This window comes from Microcaecilia unicolor, chromosome 1, assembly GCF_901765095.1.
Source record: "Microcaecilia unicolor chromosome 1, aMicUni1.1, whole genome shotgun sequence".
In the NCBI taxonomy this organism is placed as follows: domain Eukaryota; kingdom Metazoa; phylum Chordata; class Amphibia; order Gymnophiona; family Siphonopidae; genus Microcaecilia; species Microcaecilia unicolor.
Window position 1 is genome coordinate 460,807,494 of NC_044031.1, and position 12,289 is coordinate 460,819,782.

A 12,289-nucleotide genomic window follows, 5' to 3' on the forward strand; every position below is an offset into this window, starting at 1 on the left:
CGGGAGACTCAAAGCTGTGGGAGACCCGAGGACTTCCACAGGAGTCTGCAAACCTCCCCAGGCCTCCTGTTCGCCCGTCACCAGTACAAATCCAGAGGATCTCAAACGGATGAAGTCGGGAGTTCTGAGAACCTGCCTGGACTGGATTGGTAAAGAAAACTAGGCTGCCCAAGACGATAGCCCTGGTGTCATAAAGATAAGGGCGAGCCTGACCCGACCGAAAAGAACTTGTAGACGTCCTCAGGAAGACACTGAGTCTATATCTGACACAGCTACATCTGCTAATCTTAAAATGGTGAGCACTAGAAGACCGCTACAGTCTTTAGCAGTGCATAAGGCTATGTAGGAAGTTACTTCTGCTCAGTGAGATGTACCAAAGCAGTCCTTAAGTGGGGTGGGGTACTACAACCTCAGCAGACTGGAGCAATGATCCACAGGCCGCGGTTACAATGAAAAGATGCAAGAATACCATAGAAGCAATCCATGGCCACTGATTCTGTCCTTCCTGCCGCCCTGCCTTTAAGCCATTCATCTTACCTCAGGTCTCAGCGGCGGGAGGGGAGGGAAGAATCGCTGGACACGGAGGGGAGGGCAGGGGAGAGAGGAGAAATCGCTTAGACAAGAGCCTTCCTAGGGCCCGTTTCATTTTTCACGAAACGGGCTTTGTTGGTATAATTAGTTCAAAGGTTGTTTGGAAATCTTTATGTGATGTCCCTCCTGTGTCGCCTCTGTTATTTATTCTGTTTATGGCTAACTTGGGAACAATTCCATTACCTGAAGGTTCCTACTTGGCAACACATGCTGATGATATTTTCATTTTATTACCAGCTTATTGCAATCGAGCATTAATCCTTGTTAATACAGATTTATTTATAACAAGGGTTAAGGCTTGGGCTCATAGCCAACTACTTAAATTGAATGCAGATAAAACCAACATTATATAGTTTTGCAACACTGTAGCTGATATTCCATCCACAGCCCTTCTATCCAATGGAATTATTTTGCAAATTGTGCAGCAGGTCTCGAGACTTAGGAAATTCTATTGGATTCCACTCTTTCTTTTGAGCCTCAGATAAATTGATTGATGAAGAAGGTGTTTTGTTAAGTTAAAACAATTAAGATTTGTCTGTTCATCTTTCTGCAGACAGCATTTTGCTCTAGTGGTTCAGGCTATGATACTCTTACTTAGATTATTGTAATTCTATATATACAGGTATTTCCCAGAAACTATTAACTAAAATACAATTATTATAAAATAGAGCAGCAAGGATGATCTTTGGATGTACAAAGTATGGCAGAGAGTCTCATTTATTATGTAACCTTAATTGGCTTCCTGTTCAAGCCAGAATTATATTCAAAATGATGTATTTAGTCTGTAAGGCCTTTCAGACATTGTGTGGTTGATTTCTTGGAGCACACTTCTATTTCTACATGCCATTCTAGGCATAATTTATTTTTATCTCCTTCCCTTGTTGGTCTTAGATATACTAAATACTGGAAGGCATCCTTCTCATACTTTTGTTTCAATTTTGAATGAATTATGATTGGATCCTTCTTATTTTACTTTTAGGAAAAAATTGAAAACTTATCTTTTAAGAGGTTTATGAAGGTTTAGTATTGCAATGAATCAGCTTTTGAACTGTATTAGATATTATTATTTTAAATTGGATTTTAGTCTTTTAATTATAACATTATTTTAGCCTATTATGTTTAAGGGCTAGTCAATTGTAAACGGCTTAGGACCAGAAGGATCTAGTGATCTAGAAAATTTTTGGATTAGATTAGAAAAAAGATAGCTTTCAAGCATAAAGGACAAAATCTCACCAACAGTAAAGGAAAAGAGCAAAAAAATAAAATAAAATAAACTTCAGACATGTAATGCTCCCTAAGGAGTCCTTTTCCCCAGACAGTCATTCCACCTTATAGTACAGATGCTGATATTGTCCCAACTAGACTACTGTAATGCAGCATATGTAGGCTGCAAAGAAAATCTACTACGATATTAAATTTTCTACACAAGCTCAAATGTACAGAATGAGATGGGTAGCTTATGACTTTATATCAATATTGATCATTTTTTAGTCACGAAAAATTACAAATTACTCTACTCCTATGCATAGACAAGAAAAAAATAGGATTTTGGGGGTGTCTACCTACAAATAAAACAAAAAAAAAGGGGATCTTTTACTAAGCTGTGCTAAAAGATGGCCTGCACTATGACTGGCATGTGGGTTTCCGCACGCTGAGGCCAATTTTAGCACAGCTGTACAGTGACCGATTTCTCATTCCCTCAATTAATGGCCATGCACACAAGTGGCCATTACTGTGTGCGCCCTTACTGACAAGGTAGAAAGGGCTCATGCAATAACCATGAGCTAATTGGTAGGTACATGGTAATGTAGTTGCACTAATCGATTAGCACTGAGTTCGCCTACTCTCCAATCCCCACAACCCAATGCTATTTTTTTAGCACGTGGGAAGCGTGTGCAAATGCCAACACTACCGCAGAATGCCTGAGCGTGTCCCACTGTAGTGCATTTTCCCACATGGTAAGCACACGTTAGTGCTGTTGCTTAGTAAAAAGACCCCAAAGTATCTGGTCTCAAGTCACTTTGGGACCTTTTACTAAGCTGCATAAGGGCCTACATGCATACAGCATGCGCCAAATCAGCACTTTCGCCCGGCTAGCACACAAGCCGGGCAGTAATTCTGAATTTGGTGCACGCTGAATCCCACGGTAGAAAATAATTTTCTATTTGGGCTGCTTACCCAGCACTAAACAGAAGTTGGTGTGCACTGCACGCTTACCACATGGGTAGCACAAGACCTTACCGATAGGTATTTTGAGCAGGGACTGTCTTTTCTTCATGTTAAATTGTGAAGCGCTGCGTACGACTGGTAGCACTATAGAAATGATTTGTAGTAGTAGTAGGTCAATGGGTGGCGGTAAGGTCTCAGGCTGAAAATGGACACACTGGTTTCAATTTTTGGGCATGTCCATTTTCCGGCCCCTTAACGCGGTAAAACAAATGGCCCAGCACACGCCCAAAATACACGCCCGCAGTACCGCAGGCCACATTTTACCACAGCTTAGTAAAAGAACCTCTTTCTCTTTTTCTGATCACACCTTGCTCCTATAGATGAAGAAAGCTCCTTGCCAGATGGCTGGAAATAATCGATAGAATAAGGGTCTGGGTCAGCTTCAGTTGCCACAACTCAGGGGTCCCTTTACAAAGGCAGGCTGAAAAATGACTTGCGGTAGTGTAGGCGCGGGTTTTGGGTGTGCGCAGAATCATTTTTCAGCGCACCTGTAAAAAAGGCCTTTTAAAAAAAATTTTCTGCCGAAAATGGACGTGCAGCAAAAAAAAAATTGTCATGCATCCATTTTGGGTCTGAAACCTTACCACCAGCCACTGACCTAGCATTAAAGTCCCACGCGGTAATGATCTTGGCGCGCGTCCGTTACTCGCGCCCAAAACAAAAAAATATTTTCCAGATGTGCGTATCAGACGCATGCCAAAAAAGAAATTTCCGCAAAAGCCACGCGGTAGTCGAGTGGTAACTCCATTTTGGGCACGCACAGATGCTTACGCGGCTTAGTAAAAGGGCCCCTCGGTGTCACAAGCCTGTACTGTGGTAAAACCTAGCCAGCATGCAACAGTGCACTCTCAGAATCCCAAAGGGAAAGAGCCCATCTGCCTTGGGCTGATCCCAGTACTTTACTTAACACATGCGCAGAAGATGATAAACCCCAAAAGAAGTGTCTTTTCATTAGACGAAGATAATCCATTCAAAGCGAATTATTAACACACGACCGCACTATGAATACCTACAGTTTTCCGAGAAAGAGAATTCAGCACCTTGCAATTCAATTAATTTCTGTCCGATCCGAGCCATCAGTGAATAGAAAGTGATCAAGTCTTGAACTGAACATACGTTTAGTGCAACACAAATCTTTCCACCTCGTACTTTAGTTTAGACCGAGATCATATATGTTTTCTACAAATTAAGTGGGACAGCTATTGTAAAACCTAACCTACAAGTTGAAATGTTACAGCGGACTATTTGGGAAACTGCCCCCCCCCCCCCCCCCCCACACACACACACACACACACACATAATAATAATAATAATGGTACTCTATCACCAGCCAACACTTGCAATAACCTGCACATATAAATACATGAAGAACGTAAGAATGACCGAAAAAAATTTCACACACACAGGCACATTGACAAAGCAATAATAAACTAGAAAAAGCGCAAGAAACACGTGGAGCAGGTAAGAAAACACCACCTTTCTCCCTTCCCATTCAGCCTGCGTTTATTGCATTTATAAGCGCATATTTTCCAAACTGCGCGCAGAACCCCTCACTGCCTACTGAAATAGGGGCTGCGCCGCCGCTCGCCCCCCGCCTCACCTCTCAGCTGACCGGTCACCGGGACACCAAGCCAGAGGAGCAGCAGCAGCAGCATCTCGAGCTGGGCTCGCTTGACCATCTCCTTCTTGCAGGGTTCCCACGCCCTGCTGCCTCTCGCCTCTTATTGTAATCCCCCACTCCTCTTGTTTCTGCTCCTTTTGCGCTTCACAAAGAACAGAAATCCGACTTCCAAACCGCAGGGGTTGGGGGGATGGAACAGGTTGAAACTATTTCACCCGAGGGGAGGGGAGGAGTTTCCTGCACAGGACAGGATCAACTTTTTTTTTTGTTTTGTTTGGTCTAAACCGGCGTTTGGTGGTAACTGCTGAATAAGCGCATTCATATGGTACACATTAACTTAGTTTAGTTTCTTCATTGGCATACTTGTGTTTGTGTGTGCGTGGACGTGGAGAGACAGTGATGTGCTGCCCCTGTTTTTGGTGTAATCTTTGTAGTCGGAGACGCTCAGGACCTGGTTGAGGAGACAAAAAATGCAATGTGAGTCTATGAAGAAGAGGCTTTCCAATGCCTGGAGTGTCTCTTCATGCGCTAGTTAGTGTCACTGATGTGTTCTTTCTACAGAGAACGATTTTGTTAAAATTATTTGTGCTGCTTCAGCACTTTTTTTTTCCTAATCAAACTGTTTCCATTAAATATACACATGTTTTTAAACGGGAGACTAATTTGTATCTAACTTAGGTTCCAGATAAGTAGTGGTTATGATAAAACTTATAGCTAAATTTTGCAAAGCCCTGTAAGGGGCCAATTCATAAAATTAAGGTTATATGGTTATTGGTAAATATTGCCAACTTTAACAATAACATGAACAGTACTATTATCACGAGTGTGCAAATAAGTAATCAGATACATACATATATTTGCAGATGGCTTCATGAAGAAACAGGATGGAGATTAAAAACAAGTTTGTTTTAATTTATCAAAATTTTCTTGCTTGCCCTTTGCATACAAAACCCAGGGTGGTTTTCAAAACAAATAACAGAAATGAAAATAAACATCATATAGGACTCTCAACTTACTAAAGTAGGGTCTTGACAAGATTTTGTGAGGCCTTTAACCAACCTGCTCCCTTGATCCTTGTCCATCAAAGACAGCACAGCAGGCAAGCAGGGGCCTCATAGAAGGGGCTACAAAAATCATGAATGCTTCTTTTTCTAATGGACAACTACCGACGGCATTCAAAAGGGCAATAGTGCGTCCTCTGCTATTGAAGAAAAACCTTGACCAGAACAAACTCTCAAACGTTCCTGATCAGAATGTAACATCCCATTTTTAGGAAAACTTATAAACAAATGGTCTGCATTCAGCTCCTTGTTTGGCTAGATCTGTGTTAATCTGGATTCAGACCTGGTTACGGACTGAAGACGGCCCTTGTATCTCTAATAGATGACCTGAGACGCTGTGGACCACAATATCATGCTAGTATAACTGGCAGAAACAGGTATCAGTGGTACAGTACTTGCTTAGTTCAGATGCTATCCATCAAATAGGCAACAGTTCATACTGTTGGTAAAACTTTATTGCTTCCATGGACACTGACCTGTGGGTACCCCAAGGATCAATATTGACACCTGTTTTGCTTAATATCCAATTCAAGCCACTAACCAAGCTGATTCAGTCAATGGATACTGTGTTCTACATCTACGCAGATGACCTACAGCTATTCATATCCATTGAACCAGACTTATTTATTTATTAGGATTTATTTACCACCTTTTTGAAGGGATTCACTCAAGGCGGTATACAGTAGGAATAAATCAAACATGAGCAATAGGCAATTACAGCAGTAAAAATATTCAAATTCCAATACGAAGTATGGCATAAAGGGGCATAATCGAACGGAAACGTCTATCTCCATGGGCGTTTATCTCCGAGAACGGGTCCGTGAAGGGGCGGACCGAACCGTATTTTCGAAAAACATGGACGTTTCTTTTTTTGAGCTGGGCGTTTTTGTTTTTCAGTGATAATGGAAACCGAAAGCGCCCAGCTCAAAAACGAATAACTCCAAGACATTTATTCGTGGGAGGGGCCAGGATTCGTAGTGCACTGGCCCCCTCACATGCCAGGACACCAACCGGGCACCCTAGGGGGCACTTTTACAAAAAAAAAAAAAAAAAGCTAAAACAGCTCCCAGGTGCATAGCACCCGTCCCTTGGGTGTTGAGCCCCCCAAATCCCCCTCAAAACCCACTGCCCACAAGTCTACACCATTACTATAGCCCTAAGGGGTGAAGGGGGGCACCTACATGTGGGTACAGTGGGTTTGGGGGGGGCAGTTTGGAGGGCTCCCATTTACCAGCACAAGTGTAACAGGTGGGGGGGATGAGCCTGAGTCCACCTGCCTGAAGTCCACTGCACCCCCTAATAACTGCTCCAGTGACCTGCATACTGCTGCGAGGGAGGTGGGTATGACATTTGAGGGTGAAAATAAAAAGTTGTGAAACAGCATATTTTGTGGTGGGAGGGGGTTTGTGACCACTGGGGGAGTCAGGGGAGGTCATCTCCGATTCCCTCCAGTGGTCATCTGGTCATTTAGGGCACTTTTTGGGGCCTTATTCATGGAAAAACAGGGTCCAGGAAAAGTGCCCTAAATTCTCGCTAAAAACGCATATTTTTTTTCCATTATCGGCGAAAGGCGCCCATCTCTGATCGACCGATAACCACGCCCCAGTTCCGCCTTCACCACACCTTCGACACGCCCCCATCAACTTTGTCCGCATCCGCGACGGAGTGCAGTTGAAAACGTCCAAATTCAGCTTTTGATTATACCGCTTTATTCGTTTTTGTGAGATAAACGTCTATCTCCCGATTTGAGTCATAATATAGGCGTTTTTCTATTTCGATTATAAGCAGGATAGTATACTACTTACAATGTCAACACAATAGAACATTTGAATTGACAGTGAAGGGTATAAGCAAAGATGGAGCATATAGATAGGTGAGAGAATAAGAAGCATTAGAAAGTAAGGAGACCAATTTAAAGAAAGTTGCACATGAGGTCAGAGAGATTTCATCCATTTGGATACAGAAAGTGAAAGTGCCTTGGTGCTTTGTAGCTTTTACTATATGAGACGTGGGGTAAGGAATAATATATTGTAGAGGAATATATTCGAGTTATTCCCCAAGTTTTCCACGTCATCACTGTGACCCCTGACGCAGGTGCTAGTCACCGAAACACGGCCCGTGTCGGGTCTTTTTGTTAAGGCTCATTCATTAAAGAACTGTGTTCCATTTTTAAAGGCCTGTGGTGCTGTTTTTTTTGTTTGGACTTTAGTTTGTACTTCGTTCCCTCTCTTTTGTTATATCCAAGTCAGAGAGATTGTTAACATACAGATAGGTAAGAGAGTAAGAGGAGTTAGACAAGAAGGTGACTAATTTAAGGAAATGTGCTTGCTGAATAAGCTATCTGTTTAACAGCAATTCAAAAATGGGCTAAATAGTGGCGTACCAAGGGGGGTGGTGGGGGCGGTCTGCCCCGGGTGCATGCCGCTGGGGGGGTGCCACGCGCCAGTCAGTGTCGTTCGTTTCCATGCTCCCTCTGCCCCGGAACAGGAAGTAACCTGTTCCGGGGCAGAGGGAGCATGGAAACGAATGACGCTGACCGGCGCGCGGCACCCCCCCCAGCAGCGTGCACCAGGGGGTTCTTTCGCTGGGGTGGGGGGTGTCCCTTCGCCGGGGGTGTCGCACTGCATGGGGGGGCGGGGCGCATCGGCGATCCGCCCCGGGTGTCAGCGCCCCTCGGAACGCCACTGGGGCTAAGAACTAATAACTTTGCCTGAATCCAAGTAAAACAAGTAAAAAGTGCTCCTGTGGGTCCCTAACAAAAGTGATCACATACCTAACATCAAAATTCCCTTAAGGAGCTATGAACTCCCCTTTAAAACACAGGTCTTGAACCCTGGGATACAGCTAGACTCAACAATTATGCTGACCCCTCAAATCCAAGCACCTTCAGGAGCTGTCAGATGCTGGCATTTTGTGCATGCTCAGTTTTCACTCATGCTATGTGCTGGCTTGGACTCAGGAATACTGCAACCAAGCTGACCGCAGAACATGGAGGCATGGCATTCTAGGCTCCTGAGCGCATTTGGAAGAACGGAGGAGGTCTTCAGCTGGTAAGGCTTGGGAGGGCAGAGATGACATTTCATAATCACCCATTCTGCCACTAGGTCCTCCCACAATGTGTTGCCTGACTAAGCAGCTGATGCACTGATAGCATCAAGGCTGGATTACTGTAATGTATTATACACAAGCAAAAAAGCCCGTTTCACAAAAAATGAAATGGGCCCTAGCAAGGCTATCTTCTAATCGCCATTATGTTTTAAATTCTCTGCCTTTCCAAATTGTTGTTTCTTTTTCTATTGTTTCCTCTTTACTCATCAGTCATATTTGCCACCCTGGACCTTTTCCTTGCAGTGGCTTGTTCCCTTTCAATGGCCTTTTGGTCTTTGCTCATAGCTGCATGCCTGTTTCTTTGCACTTTGGCTGTTCATGGGCATCTCCTTCTTGTCTTCCCTGTACCCCATCCATGTCCTGCATTTCTCCTGCCCTTCCCTCCATCCATCCATGTCCAGCAACTCTTCTCTCTTCCCTGCCTTCTCCTCCATCTATATCCAGCAATTCTCCTCTCTCTTCCCTGCCCTCTCCTCCATGTCCAGCGATTGTCCTGTGCACTCCCCTCCCATCCACGTCCAGCGATTTCTCCTCTCTGCCCTGCCCTCCCCTCCATTTTTTAAATTTTTTATTTGTTTAGATTTTGTTCACACGTTTTTTCAGTAGTAGCTTAAGGTGAGTTACATTCAGATACACTGGATATTTCTCTGTCCCATGAGGGCTCACAATCTAAGTTTGCACCTGAGGCAATAGAGGGTTAAGTGACTTGCTCAAGATCACAAGGAGCAGCAGTGGGATTTGAACCACACCTCTGGATTTCAAGACCAGTGCTCTAACCACTAGGCCACTTCTCCACTCCGTGGAGCAATTTGTCCAGCGATTTCTCCTTTCTCCCCTACCCTCCCATCCATGTCCAGCGATTATCCCCTGCCCTCCCCTCCCACCCATGTCCAGCGATTCTCCCCTGCCCTCCCATCCCATCTATGTCCAGCAATTCTCCTCTGCCCTCCCCTCCCCTCCCATCCCATCCATGTCCAGCCCCCACCTGCCCCCCTTTTAAGCACCCGAGTTCCAGTTCAACCCCAGCCCTCACCTGCCCACCCTCTTCTCCCACAACAGCCCTCCTTTCCTTCCTGCCGCCCTGCCTTTAAAACTTTTATTTTACCTCAAGTCGCAGCAGCGGCAGGCTTGCCTCCAGCTTTCCCTTTCCTTCCCTCTCAGTGTCCCACCCTCCTCTGATGTAATTTCCTCTTTCCGGAGGGCGGGACACTGAGAGGGAAGGGAAGGCTGGAGGCAAGCCTGCCGCTGCTGCGACTTGAGGTAAAATAAAAGTTTTAAAGGCAGGGCGGCAGGAAGGAAAGGAGGGTTGTTGTGGGAGAAGAGGGTGGTAGCTCATTTGCATACGGTTACGAATCCAGCCAGCCATCCAGGGACGCAGATTGACAAATTATTATATAGATAAGATTGGTTTGACTACAAGGGGTTTGCACTAGCTCCAATTGATTCAGAATGGTGCAGTGCAGCATGACTGATAGAAGGCTGTAAGTGACGTGATCACATCACATCACATCATTCCTGCAAAAAATTCACTGACTACCTGTACAATACAGGGCTAAATTTAACACTCTCAGATTTTCAAGGCCCTTAAAGGAAACAGGGTAGAAGAAGAACCGAATCGCCCTCTATGCACCTCTAAGGTCTCTAAGGACCTCTTTAGGAATATTCCTAACCACACTCTCTCCAAAGGAAATTATGTGATTTGACACCTGCTAACAAACCTTCTCTGGTGTAGGCCCTACAGTCTAGAATGCAGTCACAGAAAGGCTTCACTTTACACAAGACTATCTCTACTTGAGGAAGTAGGTGAAAGCTTGGCTCTGGAAGAAGCACCAAAGTAACAGGTCACACAAATGACTAACACCAACTACACATGCAGTAGCATCCAATCCTATTCTAGATGAGGTAATTTTCATTCAACTTTTCTGATTCCAAGTACAATTTGTCCTTAAGTTATTAACTCTTATGTTCTATCTAACCCCTGTTAATCTATCCCCTGTTTCATTATTGCTACCAAGTGTTACATACTTAGGGCATATGCCTTCAAACACAGATTATTTAAATTTGTTTATCTAGAGCTTACATGTTGAGTATGCCTAAATCCCACCCCAACACGTCCCCTTGTGATTTGGATGTACTGCAGATGAACTGCAGAGAAAAATGCCTTTAAAATGGGTTTCGAATACAGCGATTTGGACTTTTTTGGCAACAAAAAAAATCCATGTGCTGCTTTTTGGACATTTTTCTGTTTTGAAAATGAGCACTTTCACCTGTCTTCTGAAGAGGTGATCCAGGAAGCAAGGCTGAAGGAGTTGCAGAGGGTGTGATATGGGTAGGGCTGCAGAGAGATGGGGCAAGGCATGGCCAGGTGACAGGTTTCCCCCTTTGAAAAAGTTAGAAACCCTAGCTGGTTTAGGTATGGTAAATTATGATCTTGAAACAAGCAAAGACAGTGGAAACAACAAAGGACAGCTTGTTACTTCAAAGTCTTTATTGTTCAATCCTCTAACGACTCTTTATGATTGAACAATAAAGAGTCATTAGAGGTTTGAAAAAAAAAGATTTTGAAGTAACAAGCTGTCCTTTGTCCTCTCCACAGTCTTTGCTTGTTTTGGACCAAATTATGATTTTGCAAATAAAGTTTTGGACCCTCTATCAAGAGTCTGGTATTTTCTGTGAAAAGTATCTTCTTTCAAAGGTATTGGGGAATGGGCTGAGATGAGTCAAAGATGCTGATGTTAGATTTAGTAGAATCATTAGTTTGGTTGTTCTCTCCCAAATTTATCCATTAATTGGTCCAAGTAGATTGAGAAAACAGATTAGGGATCCGATAAGGTTATCAGTGTGAGATATGTGATTGAAAGCAACAGCCATAATCTTCGTTGATAAAGCAAAAAAAAAAAAAAAAATCCTTCTTGCAGTAGCTTGAAATTTCCTGAGTCTGTTCAGACAAACCAACAACATTAATATTCTTGGATTGGATTTTATTCATTAATGATTAATTCTAAGGATACAAATTAGCATTCTGTTATATTAAAGATCTACTTGCATCCCTACAGAATTCAGAATGAGAGTTCAGTTTTCTAATTTTCTGTTGCCAAGCTTTGATACCTTTTTCCAGGCATTCGGTTAACATTGAAAATTCTTTAAGATTACTGTCAATTATATCAAATCCTTAATATTTCTTTCTAAGTCTTGCATAGCAGCTAATAAAGTCTATAAAATTAACTCTCAGGAATTAAATGCTATCAGTCATATTTCTCCTCCTCGGGGCAACATTTCTGATGAAAGAGACATCTGTGAGGGGGCTAAAAAGACATTAGAGCACATTGAGACATCAAAAGGAACTGAGAGAGCTATAGGGAAGCGTTGCCTGTGGTTGAAATGATGAGACCACCAGGGATGATATACCAGATGTTTTCTCCAAATCTGCTGGAAGCCCATGTGTAACAAAGGTCTCTGTTGAAGTCCTAACAGCTAGCTATCAGTGTCTAAGGGATAAGAGAAATTTACACTGTAAGGCCTGGCTAGGCATTTCTCAGTCAACACCTGGGTTGTTAACAGTCCAAGATGTGTTTTAATGACTTTCGGAACAAAATCAGCTTAGATGAAAATAATTATCTAGCAGAAAATGTTCAATAAGGAATGGAAAAAATAGTCAAAATCAGTATAGTGACAACAG

The 12,289-nt window shown here is 43.3% G+C and overlaps 1 protein-coding gene across 1 annotated transcript in view; it reads right to left on the bottom strand.

Moving 5' to 3' along the window:
• The window catches only part of LAMA1 (laminin subunit alpha 1), a 357,026-nt gene extending 352,453 nt beyond the window's left edge, over nucleotides 1–4,573 (bottom strand). The window contains 1 exon segment of the mRNA XM_030213227.1: nucleotides 4,421–4,573. The gene's annotated coding sequence lies outside the window, so the exon portion shown is untranslated.
• Between the last annotated feature and the right edge of the window lie 7,716 nt (nucleotides 4,574–12,289).